General features: G+C 44.1%; 1 protein-coding gene across 3 annotated transcripts in view; it reads right to left on the bottom strand.

Annotated features, from left to right (window-relative positions):
• The window catches only part of TLR5 (toll like receptor 5), a 46,100-nt gene that overhangs the window by 20,347 nt on the left and 3,329 nt on the right, over positions 1-22,424 (bottom strand). For 2 of the 3 annotated variants that reach the window (XM_029593114.1, XM_029593115.1), the window contains exon 2: positions 19,537-19,609. The exons of the other annotated variant lie outside the window; for it this stretch is intronic. The gene's annotated coding sequence lies outside the window, so the exon portion shown is untranslated. The remainder of the gene's footprint in view (positions 1-19,536; positions 19,610-22,424) is intronic. 3 annotated transcript variants of the gene reach the window in all.

The raw sequence follows: 22,424 nt of genomic DNA, 5'->3' as shown, positions 1-22,424 counted from the left end.
CTTTGTACTGGTCGTACTGGGTGCTGACTTGAAAACAAAGGCAGTGCCAGGAAGAGGGGTGCATTGATATGTGGGTATATACATCCTTCAGGTCGAGAGAGCACAGCCAGTCATTGGATTGTAGAAAAAGTAAAATGGTTTTCAGAGAAGTCATCTTGAACTTCTCCCACCGAAGATAACGATTCAGGGCCCAGAGGTCCAGAATCGGACGTAAGCCTCCACTCTTTTTGGGAATGAGGAAGTACTGGGAATAAAATCCCTGGAGCTGTCAATGAAGTGGCAGCACTTGAATCGCCTGTTGATGAAGCAGCGATTGGATTTCCTGAAGGAGGAGGGGAACATCCCCTTCCTTTCGTGGAAGCAGAGCTAGGTTTGATAACCATGGAATTGTATGGAATTTTAGGTGATAACCACTCTTTATGATGTTGAGGACCCAACAATCTGATGTGATCTCATGCCATTCCTTAAAAAAGGAAAGAAGGCGTCTTCCCATGGCTATTTGTAGCTGTGGCCTGTTAAGGCTCAAAAAGACTGTTGGGGTTTTTGACTAACAGGCTGTGGCAGCTTTGATGTTTGCTGAGAACGATTCCATCCTTGAGATTGTGTGTGCTGGGACTGCGGTCTTTGTTGATATGGTGGAGTCCTGTACAAGGAGAATGGCCTATAGGAGCATCTAGGATAAAATGGCTTCCGATAGGGTGGATAGTAACGCTTCATTATTGTTTGGTCAGTGGGCGATGTGAGTGATGAAACTGCCACACTCTGTTCTTTGAATTGGAATACAGTTTCCCAAAGTTTTTTCCCAAAAAGGGTATTCCTTTTACATGGAAGATCTGCTAGTTTGTCATGGACCACCTTGCGAATGGTGCTCACCTGGAGATGCTATTCTTCTGGCTGCAATGGCTGCCGCTGAAGTGTGGGCTGAGGTATCGAAACCTTCGTAAATTGTGCGGAGTAGATGCCGCAATCCCTCGTCCATATCCGCTATATCCTGTCTCTGCAGGATATCTTCTGTGGGCTGTTGTGTATCAAACTTCATTTTTTGAAGACATTCATATAAATTCTGCATTATATAGAATTGTTGCTGCTGGATCTTAGCGTTGAGCATTGTACCCTGGAATACCTTCTTTCCAAAGTCATCTAGATATCGCCTATCTTCCTCCAGCGGGGTGTTTGAATAGAGCCTGGTTTTCCTGGCTTTCTTCATCACAAACTCGACCACAACACATGCATGTGGTAGGTTGACTGGACCATAATATGCTGACTTCCACATCCTGAATTGTCTGTCTTCTTGGAAGTGGGGCGTACTGAGAAAGGTGACTCCCATGTTCTTTCCATTACTCCATCTAATACAGAATGGGACGGCAGAGCTGTTGGTTCCGCAGGTATATCAAAAATCTTGAATAGCCCATGCATGTCTGCCCTAGGATCCGGGAGTTTTTTGGTTTCCAGGTTTAAGGTGGTTCCCAACTTCCTATGAACCCGGGGTATGAAAGATCTTCCAGGGGTGAAGATGGTTCTGGTGGTAACTCTGAAGGGTCCAATGGTATACTTGTGATGACTCTGGTGAGAGTGGAGATCGTAAACAGGCTATCTACTGGGTCCTGGTTTTAGTGGGCACAGCTCCAGCATTTGCTCCTCATGTTCCGATTGTAAACCGGCGAGGGAGAGAATGGAATGCTCCAATTTCCCTGGCGACGGGCTAGAGGGATTGCGGATTCTGAGAGGACACTAAAGTATCAAAGAAGGTTTGAAGAATTCCCATAATTTGGGACAGCAATTGAGAGGCTGCAAATTATAACCCTTTGCTGGTAGTTGCAGATATTTTCTTTTTCTTAGGTGGTGGAGAGATGTCTTGGCCCTCTCTAGGAGAAGTCAACTTTCCCAACTACTTTGGAGGGTTCCTTGGTGTGTGCCCTCTTGTGATGTTTATCCAAAGTTGATGAAGAGGAGTACTTCGGAATGTGAGGGGTATTGGCATCCGAGCTGATGGAACCTTCTAGATCAGAGACGGTAAACACTATGGGGCAGATTTTCAAAGGGGTACGCTCGTAACCCCTGAAAAGCTGCCCCTTCCACCCCCTGCGCGCACCGAGCCTATGTTGCATAGGCTCGGTGGCGCATGCAAGCCCCGGGATGCGTGTAATTCCCGGGGCTTTCCTGGGGGGGGGGGGGGGTGTCGCGGCTGGCACGTCATCGGGGGCGTTCTGGGGCGGGGCCGTGGGCATGGTTCCAGCCCAGGGGCATTCCGGGGGCATGGATGCGGCCTCCGGACCAGCTCCTGGACCGGAACATGGTGCGCTGGCACACGCAAGTTACGCCTGCCTCGGGCAGGCATAACTTTTGAAATAAAGGTGGGGGGGAATTAGGGCCGGGGGGTGGGTTTGTTAGGAGAAGGAAAGGGAAGGTGGGGGGCGCCGGAAAGAAAGTTCCCTCCGAGGCCGCTCCGATTTCGAAGCGGCCTCGGAGGGAACAGAGGCAGGCTGCGCAGCTCGGCATGCGCAGGCTGCCAATTTTGCGCAGCTTGCGCGTGCTGACCCCGGATTTTAAAAGATTCGCGTGGCTACGCGTGTATCTTTTAAAATCTGGCGTACTTTTGTTTGCGCCGGTTGCGCGTACTTTTTAAAAATCTGCCCCTATGGGTAGATCCTTAGATTGATGCAAGTGTCCTGCAGCCAAAGTTTCTGATGCATGGTGTTTCTGCATTGAATGTGTCGATTTCTTAGTTTTCAATGGCCTTGATGCATGCGTCAGAGTTGGATGCATCAGCGTCCTGGAAGCATGGTCCAAAGCCAACCAATGCACTTTTTGTTGTTTGCATCAGCTGATGCATCTCATTGGCTGGTTTGCATCGATTGGATTCCTGTGTTGGCCTCAAAGGCTCAGTCTGATATTGGCGCTTGATTGATTGCGCTTCAGTGCGTCTGGGCTTTGTATGACCCGCCTCGGTTTTTGACAGTTTTAACTTACTGGTTCCAAGAAGAATGTCTGCTTTTGTTTTTCCAATCTCTTGGGTTCTTGCCCTGCTGAAGATTGCACGGAGCGCTGGTTAGGGGTATACGAACTGGGTGGGCCTTCCTCCAATTCCCTCAGTCCGGCAAACTTAATGGCTCTCTGCTGCTGGGCCCGTGGGGACATCCTGGCAGGATGCCTGATCGTGGTTCGGGCCGAGACATAAACAACAGTGGGTATGTCCGCCCATGACGGACATGATTTTGCCGCAATGGCAAAATTTAAAACCGGGAGCTTTAGGAGCCATTAGGGCACTGAAAAGTGCCCTTTGGGGTTCACCAAAGTGATTTTGAGAAGAGAGAGAGAGAGAGAACATTTTTCCAAGAGTGAAGAGACAGAAGAACCCGTAACCATAACAGCAAGGGAAAGCAAAAAACTGAGGGGAGTCAAGTCGTGCAGGAAGGCACTGCGCAGGTGTGCAGGAATGAAGTTTTCAACATTCTATGAGAAGTTCCCACACCGGGCCGCCAGGGGGCACTTCCAGACAGCATGACTAATTCAGCCTGCTTATCTGTGGGGAAAAAACCTTTTACCTGAGCTCAGCCCTCCTTGGCTGAGAGCAGGAATGGGTCCTGGCTACAGGGGAAGAGAGCTAAAGCTTTCGCTGCCAAGCCTCGCTCGGCCTGCAACACTAATCAAATGTTAGGTCCATGCCACTCAAGGCTACCAAACAGAGGCACTTTACTGAGAAAGGGACCACACAGTTATCACCTCAGAAGCAAGCGGTGTTCTGTAGGTGTTTTATCCTTCTGCTATCTCCTTTCCAACTTCTTTTCTTCTTTTTTTTTTTTTTTACTCACAGGCAATCCCCCAAAGGGAAATGCTGGAGATGGAGAATACTAGAGATGGGCTGATGTCGAGTCACCATTTTAAGGAAAAATACATAATACATGGGAGTGAAAAATAAAACCCCAGATAGAGGCTCAAATAACAATAGTGAGACAAGGCAGTCTCTTCAAGTAATCAACCTTGATCAGAAAGGGCTGCTTGTGAGTCGTCTTGTTGTCGCCGAAGCCTTTTACCCCCTTTACCCACTCTCTGCCAGCGGGGGGTATCTAGCAAGCGTTGTGCTTTCGGTGGTGGTTTAGCAGGGATGACATTGATGCTAAAGCCCACTTTTTCCAGCGCTGCTACAGCCTCGCTCTGTGTTTTGACGCGGTATGTGCTGCCCTTTATTAAAAACTGTAATCCAAAGGGAAAGGCCCATCTGTACCTAATGTTTTCCTTGCGAAGAAAGGTAGTGATGTCTCTCAGCTCAAACCGCTTCCGGAGCGTAGTGGGTGCTAGATCCTGATATATGTGAATAGAGTGTCCTTCCCTTATCCAGGTATCCTGTTTTTTAGCAGCGTGCAAAACTGTGAAAGCACAGCACTATATCCCGCGATTTACCATCAGATCTAGCACCAAGTGCCCTGTGCGTCCTTTCAAGCTTGATGCACAGAGTAGGGTCAGCCGCATCCCCATCCGGTATGGCACCCCCCAGAAGTAGAAAATGACAGATCCTTACTGCCACTTCAGAAGCATTGGCATAAGTAGGTGACTCCGGCACCCCTCGAATGTGTATATTACACCTCCTGGTGCGATTTTCTATGTCTTCCATCTTTTATTCCAGTGTAGAAAGGGCAGTATCCATGCGGTCTTGTTGCTGGTGGAGGGTCTGAATGGCCTCCGCGTGGTTTTCAGTCCAAAGGTCTACCTCATCCACGCGATATCCCAGTGCTGCGAAATCCTCCCTTAAGTCCGAAATGGATGCCAGTAATTCCTTTTTATGAGTTTTCAAATCCGCTCGAAACTCCACGAACCAACCCCTGATTTCATCGCGGAGCTTTGTGATCAGCGCGGGGGGCTCGAGTTCGGCGGGATCCGCGGCGCTGCAGGCATCCTCAAAACTGACCTCAGGGCCTTCCGGTGCGGCGTGCACAGGCCCATCTGCAGGGACATCCGCGTGCTCTACCGGCACTTTAGAGAAGGAGAATTGCTTTAAGTCTGTAGTCTTTCGTTTCGTCGCCATTGTGGTGAAAGCTGAGGGTATTATGCCTTCTTTGAAGTAAATTTGCGGCATTACAGGCTGAATTTGAAGAAAAATAAGCGATCTGGGTGGGAGAGCCCGGGACTTCACGTCCATCCCCATTGCAGGCAGAACAGCGCCCCTGAAATTTCATTTTTTAGTTCTTTCAGAACCCTGGGGTGTATACCATCCAGTCTAGGTGATTTACTACTCTTCAGTTTGTCAATCAGGCCTACCACATCTTCCAGGTTCATCGTGATTTGGCTCAGTTGATCTGAATCATTACCCATGAAAACCTTCTCCAGTACGGGTATCTCTCCAAGATCCTTTCAGTAAACACCGAAGCAAAGAAATCGTTTAATCTTTCCGCGATGGCGTTATCTTCTCTAAGCGTCCCTTTCACCCTTGATCATCCAACAGTCCAACCGACTCCCTTGCAGGCTTTCTGCCTCAGATCTATTTTAAAAAGTTTGTATTGTGAGTTTTTGCCTCTATGGACAACTTCTTTTCAAATTCTCTTAGCCTGTCTTATCAATGTCTTACATTTATTTATTTATTTATTTATTTAAAAACATTTCTATACCGTCTTTCAAAAGCGAGATTGCTCACCAAAACGGTTTACAGATAAACAATAATTTTAAGAAAAATAAAATAAAAGTAAAAATAGTAAATAAAATATGAAATAGTAACGACTAAATAAGTAAATAAAATAAACTAAAATATAAATGAACTAAACTGAAAAACAATAAAAATGTAAAGCAAAAAGTAGTAAGAATAAAAATTTAATTTGCCAATGCTTATGCTTTATCCTATTTTCTGCTGATTGATCCTTCTTCCAATTTTTGAATGAAGATGTTTTGGCTAAAATAGCCTCTTTCACCTCACCTTTTAATCATTCCGGTAATCATTTTGCCTTCCTTCCACCTTTCTTAATGTATGGAATACATCTGGAATACATTTTTTAACAATACCATCCTAGAATACCACTTTTTACCTTTGTAGCTGTACCTTTTCTTTTTTTTCTATATGTTCTCCTGACTCATGCACCTAACAAGGAGCAGTAGCAAAATGGTGCAGCTCCAGGCATGCGCATGTGGAGAATATTTTTTAACCTACTCATGTAGGTTATAAAATAACTCACCTCACACAAAAATATGCATTATGTGTGTTTATGGGCACGCGTGGCCCTTTTAAAATCGACTTTTTACTTGGGTAAAGTGCATTTACTTGTGTAAAACCCATTTTTAAGTGTGTAAATGGGCTTTGAAAATTGCAATGATAGTAGGCTACATTTACATGTGTAACTCCTTTGAAAATTACCTCTATTTTACATACTTTTCCTCCCCTGAACACGCCTCCTCTAAAAGTGTGTACTTTTAACTGCACGGGAGAGGGCATTTTTCAGATCGCTGATTTACCTGCATAAATTGCCTTTTTAACCATATAAACGGCTCTGAACAGTCCTCCCCATGTCTACCCTGTAGATATGAAAAACACTACTTAAAGAGAATTCCATATTTATCTTGTAACTGTTGAAAGGAATAAAGTGATGCACTTCGATAGTCAACAAAATATCACAATTCTTTAAACCCTAATCTGGTTCATTATTTGGAATAATGTGAGGAAGGAGAGGAAAAAGGATGCCAATGATTGCAGCTCTTATTTTTTTCTCAGAAGTTTTAATGTCCAAATCACTGGCCTCATCAGCAGGTACTTAACCATGTCTCTGTTTGGGAAAGTATTTTTAGCTTCATCCACCTAATTCTTTTTTTTTTTTTTTTTGTATATGTCTTGATTAGATTATAAACTCCAAGGAGCTGGGCCTGTTCATTATGCCTCTGTACAGCACTGTGCATATCTCTGTACAGTACAAATAATAATTAATGAATACTGCTGTATTTGCTCCTTTTCAGTCTCTAGTGCTGAGAACTTTTCTGAATCTGATATCCATTCTTTTAAAGATCTTAACTGACAGACCAGATTATATGCTTGAATATCAGGAAACGCTATTTCTTTTTATCCTATTAAGTTTTGGGAGACTTAATCTGGCTCTCCTTCCCTGTCACAAGAAAATGGATCATTTCAGATTTAATTTTGACATAATCTTTTCTACATATACAGCATACCATTTGTACACTGTGCAATAATTTTGGTAATAGTATTTTTAAAATTGCACATCTACCATACATGCAAATGGGACCTCCAGTGACCATCTGTTCCTTTACTTTCTCGGATACCCCAATGTTACACTGGTGTAACAATTTAATATTTTGTGGTCTCATTAACCTCAAATACTTGATGTTATCAGATGCCCTTTATAACTGGAAAGAGCCCACCCACTATATCTTAAAGTAAAATTGTCACAATCCTTTTGACTAGTCAGTTTATTTTAAAATTTTTAAAACTTGATATCATGCCAAGAAGTTTCAAAACACTTGTATAGTTTCCCATGAAAGAATCCTGTGGATTTGGCTGTGGTTAGTAAGATAATATCTGCAAACAGACATTTTGGTTTCTGTTTTCATTCCATGAAGATTTTTCGTATCCCTTAAATTTTACAATGTTATGCCCGTTGGTCGCAGACGGCTGCGACCGCGCTTACTTACATCCTGCACCGGGTCTGCTTGCGGCATAGGCTAGTCTCCACCACCACGTTCCCCATGGCTCCTCGTGGCGGCTGAGATGCCGCCGCCACCCACAGTCTCTGAGCCTTCCTTGGCACGCACGCACCACCGAGCCCTCTTTTGAAGCTTCTTTGGCAGGAACCTCGGGGGCGTCCCTCTTTGATGATGTCATCAGATCAAGGTACTTAAGCTCCACCTTCGCTCTCAGCTAGCTGACTTGGCAACAAGTTCTGTACGTCTCTACTAGCTCTTGCTCGTGTTCCTGTGGCTACGCTATTGGACTCCATTGGACCTTGGACTCTGGTACCCACTCCTCAGGGGCCACTGGGCACTCTCTATGGGGACCTTGTCTCCTGGCCTCCCCCGCTTCTCGGGCTGGTCCTGCGCTTCCTGGAGTCCTACTCTGCAAGGCTCCCCGCTCCTCGGGGCTGCCCCCTGGAACATTTTTACCACTCAGGAGTTTACTACTGTGCTTCCCTGCTCCTCGGGGTTGTGCCTACGTGCTGTGTTGGACTGTTGGCGCTTCCCCGCTCCTTAGGGCTGCTCCTTCATACGATACAAGAGACTCTCAGCACAGTCCCGCTCCTCAGGGCCATTCTCTCGTGCTACCCTGCGACTGTCCACGCCTCCCTGCTCCTCGGGGTCGCGCTTACATGCTACTAAAGGCTGCAGCACTTCCCTGCTCCTCAGGCCTTTGCTTCTCTATCATAGTGAATCTGTCGGTGCTCCCCGGGTTTCAACCTACGTCATCATCGGAGACCTCACTTGGGCTTCCCTGCTCCGCGGGTTGGCCTATGTCACTACAGTGGCATTGCCCTCGCTCCACAGCTCCGCCCCTCAGGGGTGTGCCTCTGGTATACCTCCTGCACGCCAGCATTACGCCTGCCCGCTTTGTGGTCTGCCTGGCGCCTTCCCTCTCAGGGGTCTCACTCCAGGTACTATCCTCAGCCTGCTGGTCTACTGGGGAATTCCTCCTGACTCCTCGGGACCTCTCCACAATCTCACCCAGAGCTCCCTGCCGTACCTGACCTCGCTTCCCGACGGTGTGGGCCTGTGAGGCTCCTCCCCACAGGTGGTACCAACTCACACCTCAGGCCAAGGGTCCACATACCCACAAACCTTAACATACAAATGGTTCTAAATTCAAAATGAACAGCAAGGAAGACAAAGGACACCACCACATATAAATCAAATGTTTCTGTAGTTTCATCAACTTTGACAATTGCTATAAGTGATTTATTCTAGTCTATTTCCTTCTGTTCTAGACTAATTCATAACATAGAACATGTACTCCTACGAGACTTTATCGAAAGCATTTTCAGCATCAATTATAGCAGTCTCCTGTTTGCTAATTGTTGCACACAATTAGCGAAATAAGTCCCCGTATATTTACCACTGGTTTTCTTTCAACATGAAGCCGTGCTAGATCTTTATGTATTGTCTGTGGGAGAACTTCTCTCAGTCTTTTAGCTAAGATTTTCAATATTTTAAAGACTTAGTTGATCAATGATATTGGGAGGTATAATTCTGGCATTGAGCCTACCAATTTTTTTTTTTTTTTTAATGAACAGCAAAAATCAATGCAAAGCAGTGAAGCAGAAAATCTCCTTTCACAAAAGAATTGGATGATGGTATTAATATTAATTTGTTCCTGTTATCTAGATGCGGGAGACAGATACTATCATGAGAACAAGATGGAATATCAGCCTCTAGCTGATATATCAGTGAAAACAGGATAGCTTTTGAACACTGATATTAAAATGCAAATAATTTGTTAAAGATTAGAATATAAATGACTAATGGGATTGACACCTATCTGAGAAATGTGAAAATTAAGGGATTATTTTATTGTGGAACAAATATAATTGTTGCAGGTAAACCATATTTTAATTTATACAGAGCATTTCCGGTTTGTTAAGGCCCATTGATCGGTCCTTATTTTGGTTATAGTCTGTAATGTGTCACTCTTGTTCGTAATTGCTTTTTGTCTTCGATTGTTTCAATCAGGAGGTCCCCACACTAAAGGCCAGATTTAAAAAAATTTTTTTTTTAAAAACCCTGCGCGCGCTGAGCCTATTTTGCATAGGCTCGGCGACGCGTACAAGCCCCGGGGCTTTGCTAGGGGGGCGTGTCGGGGGGGCGGAGCGAAGTTCGGGGCATTCCGGGGGGCGTGGTGCCGGCCCGGCCGCGTGACAGAGGCCTCCGGACCAGCCCCCGGGTCGGGTGATGGTGCGGCAGCGGGCCACCGGCGCGCCCGAGTTACGCCTGCTTCGAGCAGGCATAACTTGTGCAATAAAGATAGGGGGGATTAGATAGGGCTGGGGGGGTGGGTTAGGGAGGGGAGGGGAAGGTGGGGGGAAGCGGAAGGAAAGTTCCCTCCAAGGCCGCTCCGATTTCAGAGCGGCCTAGGAGGGAACGGAGGCAGGCTGCGCAGCTCGGCGCACGCAGGCTGCCGATTTTCCACAGCCTTGCGCGCGCCGACCCCGGATTTTAAAGGATACGCGCGGCTATGCTAGTATCTATTAAAATCCGGTGTACTCTTGTTCGTGCCTGGTGCGCGAACAAAAGTACGCATGGGCGCAATTTATAAAATCTACCCCTAAGTGAAGGATTGCGTTCAACATTTTGAATCACCAAAAGGGTTGTGGGTCTGTTGCCCCTGCCCCTTGGGGTTTTGATAACTTGGGAGAGAGGGGTGTGTCTCCCTTAGAGAGGTAATTCTCAAAAGGTTTTACGGGTGTAAATGGGCTTTGAAAATTAACTCCTTAGTCTGGCCCTGCAGCGATTTGAAATGCTGCAAAAGTGGGGTGGGGCAGGGTTCCCATTCGGGTATGGCAGATAAGGTAGCAGTAAAAATATTTCTAAGAAGTTGGCAATCCTGCCTCACTTCCTCAGGATCTGCATCAAGGGGGGTGGGGATGGAGGAATGGAATGGCAGGGTGGTGTTTGTGGCATATTCTCTCTCATTTACATCCCTTAAAATACTTTTGTGCTATTTCGCACCCCTTTCCTCTCACTCTTTTTTCCTTTTCTCCCCTTACTCACATTCCCTTCACCCTCCTCCCCTCACACACCATTCTCTTATCGCTCCCTCCCATTCACCTCCCTTCCTTTCACTTTACTCTCACCTCTTCTCATTCATTGACCCCCCACCGCCACCACCTTTTGTTGGAGGAGCCTCTTCTCCCCTCAGTGGTGCTCCTCATTAGCATGGGGTCCAGCAGGTCATTTTCACTGGCAGGGCCTGGGGCTTAGCCTCTCAGCCAGCAACCTACATCGTTGGTGTGGGTTTGGCAGTCTGGCATGTCTTCTTCTGCTAGCGGGGCCTGGCCTCTCCACTAGCAGCTCACATCCTGGGCATGTCTCAGCAGCCCATCAAGTCTTCTTTCACTAGAGGGGCCTAGGAAACCCCGTTAGCTTTTTTGTCTCCATTGCATGTAAAACCCAGCCAAAACAAAAAAAACAACCCACAACTTTAAAGACAAGCTTAGAGGGGCCAGAAAAACAAATTTGGCAGGGCAAGCTCAGCCCATGGGCCACAGTTTTGGCCCCCGCCCCCCAAATGATTTTAGACTTTCCTTCATTTCTTAGGACAAAGGATTTAAAGGGTGGGGGAGGAGAGGGAAAAGGGGTAAGGGGAGGTTAGGTAGGAGGGTAGGGAAGTTCCCTGGGAAAAGGGACCATCGCTTTGCCGCGCGTAAATTAAAAGTTTACACATGCCCCCGGTGCATGCCCCTCATATTTTATAACATGCGCGTTATAAAATAGCTGCGTCCATGTGTGCGCCGGGAAGCTACACTAACTGCCCTAACCACATCCTCTGGCAACAAATTCCAGAGCTTAATTGTGCATTGAGTGAGAGAGAATTTTCTCCAATTTGTTTTAAAATGTGCTACTTGCTAATTTCATGGAGTGCCCCCCACCACCTAGTCTTTCTATTATCTGAAAGAGAAAATAACCGATTCACACCTACTCCTTCAAGACCTCTCATGATCTTAAAAAACTCTTATCATATCCCCCCCTCAGCCATCTCTTCTCCAAGCTTAACAGCCCTAACCTTTTAGCCTTTCCTCATAGGGGAGCCGTTCCATCCCCTTTATCATTTTGATCGCTCTTCTCTGTACCTTCTCCAGTAAAACTTATCTTTTTTGAGATATGATGACTAGAATTGCACAGTACTCTAGGAGTGGTCTCAGCATGGATTGATAGAGAGGCGTTATGATAGTCTTCATTTTATTCACCATTCCCTTCCTACTAATTCCTAATATTGTTTGATTTTTGACTGCCACAGCACACTGAGCCGAGGATTTCACTGTATTATCCTAATATGAAACCTAACAATGAGGAACAACCCCATCCCCTTTTAGAGGGGGCGGACACAACCGTGGGATGCTCCGACTCCGAGGGGAGAGGGGCAAAGGCTGGTGGGCGGGCCAGCAAGCTCGATTTAAGCCTAGGCTGGCATGCCCACGAGCTTCTTCTTTTGGACATTTTTACTGGGAAAATTTGCATTTTCTCTGTGATAGGGCCCTCCTCCCTCTTTTGTGACCTACCTCGGATCCTTGCCTGGTACACATGGGAATGTGGTTTCCTCATTTCCAGTATTTCAGAGGAGCATTCCTGCATGCAGTCGGCCATCCTGTCCATGTTCCTTTTTAGTCAGATGCATGGCTGCTATGCACGCCAGCTTCCAACAGGCCCGACACTATTATTGGTTTAGCAGGCCCTTTTGTGTAGTTTAGGCCTGTTTTAGCCAGTACCAGTGCCGGTGTTTCCTGCTGCAGGCGATGTAGGATTTTATTCTTGTCCGGGGTTGATGCTGTTTTCTTCTCGGGGCACAGGCACCAATGTGCAGACCGCGCTCCTGGTGGATATCGGGATTGTCCCAAGGCGAGCTGCAGTGCTGCTTGGGGCTGTTGGTCAGGTGGGTGTTGCATTTCTCGTCATGTTGGGTGACCCCCCCCGGAGCTGGTTCGTTCATCTGCTGGCTGAAAGGCAGGCGAGGGCCCACACCAGATGTCTCGCCTCAGCCTGCTGGCAGAACTGGGTGCATGCACATGTTGGTTTCCCTGCCCAGCATCAGACTGATTGCCTGTATGCGTGCAGGCGATGTAGATGTGAACAAGAAAAGGTCGCAGAAGGGGTTCAAGTGCAGGGGTTGCAGGCCTCTTTGGACTTGGGACCTGCATGTGCTCCTATTTTGGGGAGTGTATGGCGCACCCTGGAACACTTTAGAAAGGGGAAAGAAAGGAAGGCATTGCTGCATCTGAAGGGGCTCAAGTGGGGTGAGCAGTGTGGAGGGTTTTGGGGCCGGGAGAAGCGTGGGTACATTGGCAGTTGTCCTGTAGCCCCTGTCACCTTTTCTTCCACCCCCTCCCCCTTGGCTATCCAAGTGTTTGATAGGCGTGCCTCCCCCACCCCAAGTCTGTCTGCCTCTGCCATGTTGAGTTCATTCGCTTCTCTTCAGGCAATATTCGTGGTATGTGGTGCGAGATTGAGGACCCTTCATCCAGGTAGCCAAGATCGCATGGCTGGCTCCGGTGCACCTCTGTTAGTTGCACAGTGACATTGGGCCTCTGGGACGCGAGCAATCAGCCTCCGCAATTGCACCACATCTCAAGGGGTTGTGCTGGAGATGGCAGACACAACCGTGTGCTCTGGGGTCCCCTGCCGCACTGGGTCCAATATGTGACTGCAGACTGATCGGGCATCGCCTCTCTTGTTGCTCCAATGCACCTCCCATCATGCATGCAGTGCGAGCCATGAATGGCCCAATGGATGATAGGACTGAAGAAACAGCAAGGAAGGCTGTCTAACAAAGCCGTGGAGGCAACAAAACAGGATTAGCAGCCAGATGTCCGAAATGGATTTCTTTATTGGAAAGTAACACGAGTATGAAAAAGTGCCCAACTCTGGCCGAGTTTCGCCCTCTTACAATGGGACTACATCAGGGGCTACAACATACAAATAACAAATATCAATAAATAATAAAAATCATAAAAACATGAGTCAAACAGACAAATAAAATGGTAACATAAAAATGTGGTGTGACATGTAAAATGTGACAGTTATGTGTAATAAATAGATCAGATCAACAAATATATGACCTTTACCTCAACTCAATTCGTGTATTGGTGAAAAAATCCAAGTCTTAAAAAAGACTGTACATTAAGATAGTCTGTAATATAAAAATATTGACAAATTAAAATCTCAAAAATGGTACTTATGAAGCTGACATGTAAAAAAATAAATAAATAAATAGTAAAAAGCACTATAAAGACCAAAAAAAATTATACTGTAAATTAATATCGTGAGTTAAAAAAAACAAGTTTATCTTCAAACTACAGATTAACACTCTGATTAGAACATGTGTGCCACTGAACACACAAAAATATCATTTTGATGTATACTCACTATTAGATTGGCTTGAAAAAAATTTTTTGGCAGCGATATCTCTGTTTCTCATGTAATCATCTACACAAAGGTAGTCAATGTACTGGTATCTTTAGAAATAAATCATTGATGAACAGAATTAAAAAAGGGGACTTATTAATATAGTGTATAAATCAAATGAATTAAAAATGATCCTTTAAATTGAATTAGCTATATTGTTTAAATGGACTGAAATTCTGATCATAAACTTAAGCTATGTAAACGATATTTGATTTTTGACTGATAGTTTAAGGAAGCGCTTATAAAATCAATGCAAACGTAAAAAGAAGCAAAAATATATATAAAAAACTGAAACATCAGATTGAAGTCCGATTGTTCATAATGTGGAGACACCACCGGAAACGAGATGAATATTGCAACCGCAATCGCTCATAATAAACCAAAACAACTAAAAATAAAAATATGTAAATGTACGTATATCATGTAAAATTGTGTTAAACTATGATTTTTATGTTATAAACTGCAGCTGTAAACATAATTTGATTTTTGTGCAGTTGTGCTTATGACGACAAATCAACGTGAAAAAAGTAGGAAAAATTCATTCTAAAATATCCTAAAGATGCAATTGCCAATGAAGAATAAAAAATAAGGAAAAAAACTTTAAGCTGAGTTTGGACTATTGCATAAGCTGCTATAGAAAATAATTTTGTTATTTGAAAAAACCAAACTTTAGAACATGAGCTGGAACTGTAAGAATGACATTGGATTTAGTTGTGTATTATTTTAAAAAACACTTATAGAAAAAAGAATGGACCATTGCTTGACATACTTATTTGAATATACGAAAATTGCTTCTGAAAACATAAAAAAAGGGGAGGAAAAAATTTTCTTTGTATAATACAGGATTAAGTGGGACCATAATAAATATAAAATTGTGCAGCTAATCGTAGATACAACACCAGTGAATTTCAAGATACATAACTAAATTTTTGAGGTGCTCGTGAAAAACTACAATGGCAAATTTCAAGATACATAACTAAATTTTTAAAGTGCTCGTAAACAAACTATAACGGCAAATAACATTGCCCTTGTTGACTCGAAAGAAAAAAATGTAAAGAACTCATGCTTAATGCTTGTGACAATGTGAATGACATTAGATTTAGTTGTGCATTGTTTTAGATAGCGATGATAGAAAAAATCAGTCATATGAGATTGATACCCACTCAATCTAAAACTGCTAATGTATCGTAAAACAAATGTTGCTGTAAATAGCAAATAATGCTAAAAGAATATTGAAATAAATAAATAAAAATCGGAGAATGGGACGCGAGCAATCAGCCTCCGCAATAGCACCACATCTCAAGGGGTTGTGCTGGAGATGGCAGACACAACTGTGTGCTCTGGGGTCCCCTGCCGCACTGGGTCCAATATGTGACTGCAGACTGATCGGGCATCGCCTCTCTTGTTGCTCCAATGCACCTCCCATCATGCATGCAGTGCGAGCCATGAATGGCCCAATGGATGATAGGACCCTATTGCTGAAGTGGATGATCCGCCAGTGCCTGAACTAAGTTGTAGGGTGCTCGCAGCATTGGGTGCTTTTCAGATATGTTAGGTGCTGTGATGGTATTTTGCTTGCGCACACACACAAGGGCCAATAAGGGAACGGAGGCCCTAGACTCAAGCAGCCATGAGGGGAATCTAACATTCCTATCAACTCAGACGGCCCCTTCTTCCCCTCTCTCAGCTGGGTAGAGCTTGGCTGCTGCTGTGGTTGAGCTCATGGTCACAACTTGGAGGCTGTTTTGGAAGAGGCAGCATGGGTGCAAATGGGGACCACAAAAGCCAGACTGGTAAGGAAGTTAATTTTAGTCTGGTCTTGGGCTCAAAGAAGAGGCTCCTGCAAAGCAAGCGAAATCACTGGGGTGAAGGAGGAACTTCAGGACTGGCGCAGCCACCTCAAGAGCATGACAAAGGCTAACAGGACTCTGTGGCGGTGAGTTCTGAACAAAGTATACGTTCGCGACCATGCCTCAATATCACAGCAGTGCTGTCTCTTTTTGGACCTGGGGCGCTTGACTTGGGGAATTGTGTCCGTTGGCCCCTTCCATTAGCTTACAAGGTTCTTTGTGGCTAGGTCTTCATGATAAACTACAAATGGGCAGAATTACACAAGACTCTCAAACACAATGTGAAACATTAACCAACATGAATGAGAGCCAATACTTATTTAACAATACAAAACATCAGTATTATTTAGATATCCAACACTACATACATATCCCCCATTCACACCACCTACATACAACCACCCCTCATAAAATAACACTTTTAAGTAATGTTTATATATTGTCACATATAAATTGGACATTCCAATACAAAATGGAGGCATAAGAGTTCTTGTACAAACTCAAAAAATAAGAAGTACAATGTCTTTTTTGCTTTTTTCAAATCATTCAATCACTTGCATCAATATAATCGTTGTTGTTGCTTGATCTTTCCTTCCTCAATTATGCCGTTGCTATTATGTCTTTTTTTCTTCTTTCCTTTCTTTCTTCAGATGTTTTAATAACTCTCATCAGTATAATCATGGGTATTGCATTTATCTTTCCCCTTTTTTACACACCAACGATCATTGGCAAATGAGACTCCATCAATGCCCAAAAGCCTTCCGTAATCATCTAGATTAAGAGGAATCTTTTCCAAAGCGCTCTCTCCCAGGAACCGCTTTTGGAGAAATAGAAGCAGTTCCGAAGTCATGGTGGTGGTAACAATGGCCTTACACAAAGATGGCATTCCGGCTCACCCCGATCTGGCCAAGAGCATGGAAGAGTCTTCGGGCTTCTTACAAGGTAGTTTCATTACTACAGGAGCTAGGCTGGGTGGTGAATCTGGCCAAGAGCAATTTGCAGCCAGCTCAGACTCTGGAGTATCTTGGAGTTCACTTCGATATGAGGCAGGGCAGAGTATTCCTGCCAGAAACTCAAATCCAAAGGTTGATGGCTCAAGTTTGAACCCTGACAAACACTATTCACACAACTGTGTGGTCTTATCTACAGGTTCTGATGTTGATAGCTGCCACATTGGAAGAAGTTCCCTGGGCAAGGACATGTATGCAACCTCTTCAATACTCTTGACAGATGCAAGTCTTTTGGGTTGCGAGGCTTACTGTCAGGAGTTGATAGTGCAAGGTCACTGGAATGCAGAGGAGAGGCAGTGGAGCATCAACCAATTGGAAGCATGGGCGGTTTGGTTAGTGTGCTTGCAGTTTGCTGAGCGTCAAGAGGCTCAGACTGTCCAAATAATGTTAGACAATGCAACGACAGTGGGTTACATCAATCATCAGGATGGAACCAAGAGTCAACAGGTATTGGAGGAAATAGATGCGCTCATGGTGTGGGCAGAGCAACATCATCCAGGCATATCCGCCTCTCACATTGCTGGAAAGGACAATATCAGAGCAGACTTCCTCAGCAGAAGAAACCTGAACGCAGGAGAATGGGAACTGGCGAATGAAGCCTTTCAGTTCCTTGTGGACTTCTGGGGCCATCTGGACCTAGACATGTTAGTGACCTTCAACAAATCAAAAGTTCCGTACTTTTTCAGTTGCAGGCAGGATCCAAAAGTGCTGGGCAACAATACTCTCATTCAGGAGTGACTGTGCAGCACTATGCTGCATGCATTCCTGCCCTGGCCTCTGACAGGCAGGATTGTCTGGAAGATTGCAAGTCAAACAAACACTGTTCTTTTAGTGGCTCCGGATTGGACTCTGGGGCCGTGGTTCATCTTCCAGGTTCACCATGATTTGGTTCAGTTCATCCAAATTATCACCTTAAAAACCATTTTGAGAACAAGTATCTCCCCAGCATCCACATTAGTAAACATGCAAGCAAAGAATTAATTTAGTATTTCTGCAATGGTCTTATCTTCCCTAAGAGCCCCTTTAACCCCTCAATCATCTAACAGTCTAACCAATTCCTTTGCAGGTTTCTTGTATCCGATAATATTTTTAAAAGCTTTTATTATGAGTTTTTGCCTCTACGGCCAACTTCTTTTGAAATTGTTTCTTAGCCTGTCTTAGCAATGTTTTATATTTAATTTGACTGCTTATGTTTTTTCCTGTTTTAGTCAGATGAATTCCTCTTCCAATTTTTGAAGGACATTTTTTGGCTAAAATAGCCTTTTTTTTCACCTTGCCTTTTAACTATGCTGGTAACTGTTTGGCCTTCCTTTTACCTTTCTTAATTCACAGAAATACATCTGGACTGCCCTTCTAAGATGATATTTTTTAAAAAATGTCCTTGCCTGTTGTACACTCTTAACCTTTGCAGCTTTTCAGTTTTTTCTATTTTTCTCCTTTTATCAAAGTTTCCTTTTTGAAAGTTTAATTTTAGACCTGTAGATTTACATATTGTTCCCCTTCCAGTCTTTAGTTCAAATTTGATCATTTATTTATTTATTTATTTATTTATTTAGTGGTTTTTTATATACCGCGGCACGTTAATAACATCACCTCTGTTTACAATAAACAAAAACATTAGCAACAAGCTTTACAGACAATATGAAATAATGCGAACGTATTATATATCAATTAAGAACAAACATAGTAACAGAGAACGATAAAACTAATGATAATAATATTCCAATGTTCAAGGCCATTTTAGTAGTAAATGGGAGGTAAGAGGTCGTAAAGTAAAGTTTAGCAGCGGGATAAAATAAATAGTCGTGATAAAATAAATAGCCGAGTGATAATGGATCAGAGAATAAGTAATTGGCGTTTCAGAAACAGATGCTTATTGGGTGAACGCTTGTTCAAACAGCCAGGTTTTGAGGTTCTGCTTGAATTTCTTATGGCAGGGTTCTAGACGCAGGTCTGTGGGCATTTTGTTCCAGATGTTAGTTCCGGCAATCATGAATGAGCGATCATTATATTATATTATAATGAGAGATCATTATACTATCGATCATGATACTATCACTAAGTGGCCCCACCACCATTACCTTTTCACCCATTCCTGCTCCATGAAGCATTCATTTATTCCATCCAGAAACTTTACCTCTTTAGCATGTCCTGATGTTACATTTACCAAGTCAATACTGGGGTAATTGAAATCTCCATTACTGTACTGCCAAATCAACAGAATTTCTCATAGGAAGACATCAGTACACACTTGGATCTTTACAACTGATACTTTACTATTGTTCATCATGAAAACATTTGCAGCTAAAGCAAAAAGGTTATAAAACTAGGATTTTAAGAACTTTTTTCATTCAAAAAATACCTGAATGTGTTTACCAGGGGTGAGAGGATTTCTCAAGGTATTGCTCCAGGACAAAACTCACTTTAGGTTTCTATCATCCCCTTCCCCACTGAAGCAAATATAACAACATAATAAATGATAGCAGATAAAGTCCATCCAGTCTGCCAACCAAGTTTCCTGGATGGTAACATGCAGGTTACCTTGTTCAGAAATACTATATATAAAAGCAATATGTTACCCTTTTTCTTTATTTCTTTCATAAATCTGTCTCTTCCTCTCTTCCCAACTCTCAGATTTTAATGGGGACATTTCTGTATGAAAACAGAGAAAATCATTTTCACAGTCCTCACCCCCATGGGATTTTTTTTTTTTATCATTCTTTATTTTCATTTTCCAGAAAAATTACAACATCAGAAGTTGTAAACAACAAAACAGGATACAGTTAAACCCTCCCTATTCCCACTCCCCCCCCAACCCTCTCCTTCCCCATTTGTCAATCAAACCAAGCAGGAGCAAGAGGAATATGTAGAAAAGAGCCAGGTCTCCTCTTGGTGTGGCGAGGAACAGTTAAGTTGTTTTGCAGCTTTGAAATACAGTGATAAATGCAGAGTCTCAATTGCCTGAAGAGACAATAGAAGAAAAGAATGAACTCAAAAGGATGTTTATAACTTTCTTCCATTACCATGAAGCTAAAAAGACATTGCGTGTTTTCACATTTAGAGACAAAAGCTATGCTTGCCAAATGTTTAAAAATAAAGCATTCTTCGGCGGTGATGTCCGACGAGCAGTCATATGTTCAAAAACTGAGGGGAAACTCAATAAAGTGAGCTTTAGCTTTCTGAATCTATCACTCTAATTCTACTATACGCCGATTAAATAACTTGTTTTTCCTAATCATATAAGCTGTAATCTCCCCCCACATTACAGCCTTCCCAGCATAACAGTGTGTTCGACTTGTGATGAGAATTGTGATCCTCCTATTCCTTCCACTTTATTTTGAGATATGCCTGAAATTCAGCATCTCCCGAAAGATGAGTAGGAGATTTCCATCTGTGCTGTCCTAGCCTTGGCTCCCCCCCACACACACACACACACACACATGAAATCCACCCAGAGCATGGAATGATCTGAAAACTCCGTGGGCCCTATTTCTGCCCTATTAATCTTGGAAAAACACGCTGCGGAGACCAAAATAAAGTCGATCTGAGACATAGACTCATGTGCTCGTAAGATATGTGTGAAATCTTTTTCTTCAGGATGCATGATCCCTCCACTCATCAAGTAATTGCAAATGTTTACACAAAACCGGTATACCCTTATTACGGTCCAATTTAGGGATGGACACCAGAGATCGCCTATCCAAGGTGGGCTCTACCATGCAATTGAAATTCCCAGCTAATAATACTATCCCCGCAGCATGAACTGTCAAAGCTTTCATTAGCTCGTCGAAAAAGGCAGGGGTATATACAATGGGGGCATAGGCACTGCACCCTGTTACGGTCTGGCCATATAGCTTCCCTGTTATAAACACATATCGTCCTGCACTGTCTTTATGAGTGACGATATGCTCAAAAGCCACTCCTCCCTTCCTGTTCACTGCAGATGAATAGAAGGCAAGATCCACCCAATCTCTGAGTATTTTGTTACGCTCCAGAACATTTAGATGTGTCTCCTGTAGACACACAATCTGGACCTTATGCCTGTGACGTGAGATTAACATTTTGGCTCATTTCCACAGGTGATCCTAAAACAGCTATATTCCATGAAATTATTCTCTGATTATCAACCATATTTAAGCCAAAAGAACAATCCTGCAAGACCTATGCTAATCCTCCCCAGCCTAGGGAATCAGCACCTACTAAAAAACATTCCCCAGCCACCTCAGAAATCCTGCCAGTACAGATCCCTCATAGTGTCTGCGAGATCCACAACCTCTCCCCTCCCTGCTTCCCCTCCCCACCTCTACCACCATGTCCATCACACCTCCAAAAAGAAAAGGAGGGTCTGAAACTACATATCAGATCAGTACCGGTAGCCCCCCCCCCCCAAACTCTGAGGCCCGTAGTCATAAGGGACTTTACCCATCCAACGAGGATAAGTATGATATTGAGACAGTGTAAAAAGAACATTCTGGACACAGAAAAAAACAATGATGCAGCAGTAACGAGCGCAGCACATTAACAAAAAAAGCCATAACTACAACCACTGTTAGCCACGAGAAACCATTATGCACTGAAAACTCCTTATTAGAAAAGAATGTCACTTCATATTCAGCGATGCCAAAAACATCTGGGCACCAGCCACAGTGTCAAACACTTTCCAGGATCCTTTCTGTTCCTCACTCAGCCTTGCAGGATATTGTAAAGTAAATCTCATCTGGCAATTAAAGAGATCCGCACAAATAGGAGAAAATTCCCACCGTTTCTGTGAGATCTCAATAGAATAATCTTGAAAAATTAGTATTTTACATCCATCATGTAGCAAACAGCGATTTCTTGTAGTAGGCCTGAAAAATGGAAAGTTTATGTATGAAATTCAGAAATCTTGCTATCACAACTCGTGGCCTTGCAGGTCCCAAGTCACGAGCCTCCAAGCAGGTGCACACGTTCCACATGGCAGCACCCCTGAAGGGCTTCCAGGCCCAATTCCACTAGCAGCCATCCTTCCAACAGAGCATGAACTTCCTTATTGAAAAGAGACTCAGAGAATCCCACAAACTGGAGGTTGTTCCTCTGGGACCTGTTTTCCAGGTCATCGACTTTGTAAGAGTTGTTTTTCTAGAGCCCCCTGTTGCTGCCGGAGGTTCTGTTTCTCCGACTCAGCCTCCACCATTCTTTTCTGGGTATCCTCCACTTGCAGCTTAATTTCTTTTTTAATGTTTCATTCCCTGATGCTATCTGGTTAGAGTTTGCCTGGAAATGCCCATCCAGGGCTTGTTCCACGGCCCAGGTCACTTCCTCCACTAAAATGCTATTATTAGAGGCCTGGCGCGGACCCAGAGGGCTGTCGGCCATTTTGTTTTCATTTGGCTTACCGAGAGCTTTCTTCTCCCGCTGCTGTTTGCTTGCTAATTTCCCCGCTGCTCCAGAGCAGAAAACTCATCTATGCACTTTTGGGAAGCCACCG

Source organism: Rhinatrema bivittatum, chromosome 3, assembly GCF_901001135.1.
Source record: "Rhinatrema bivittatum chromosome 3, aRhiBiv1.1, whole genome shotgun sequence".
NCBI classification, from domain to species: domain Eukaryota; kingdom Metazoa; phylum Chordata; class Amphibia; order Gymnophiona; family Rhinatrematidae; genus Rhinatrema; species Rhinatrema bivittatum.
This window is presented reverse-complemented; position numbering and strand designations above follow the sequence as displayed.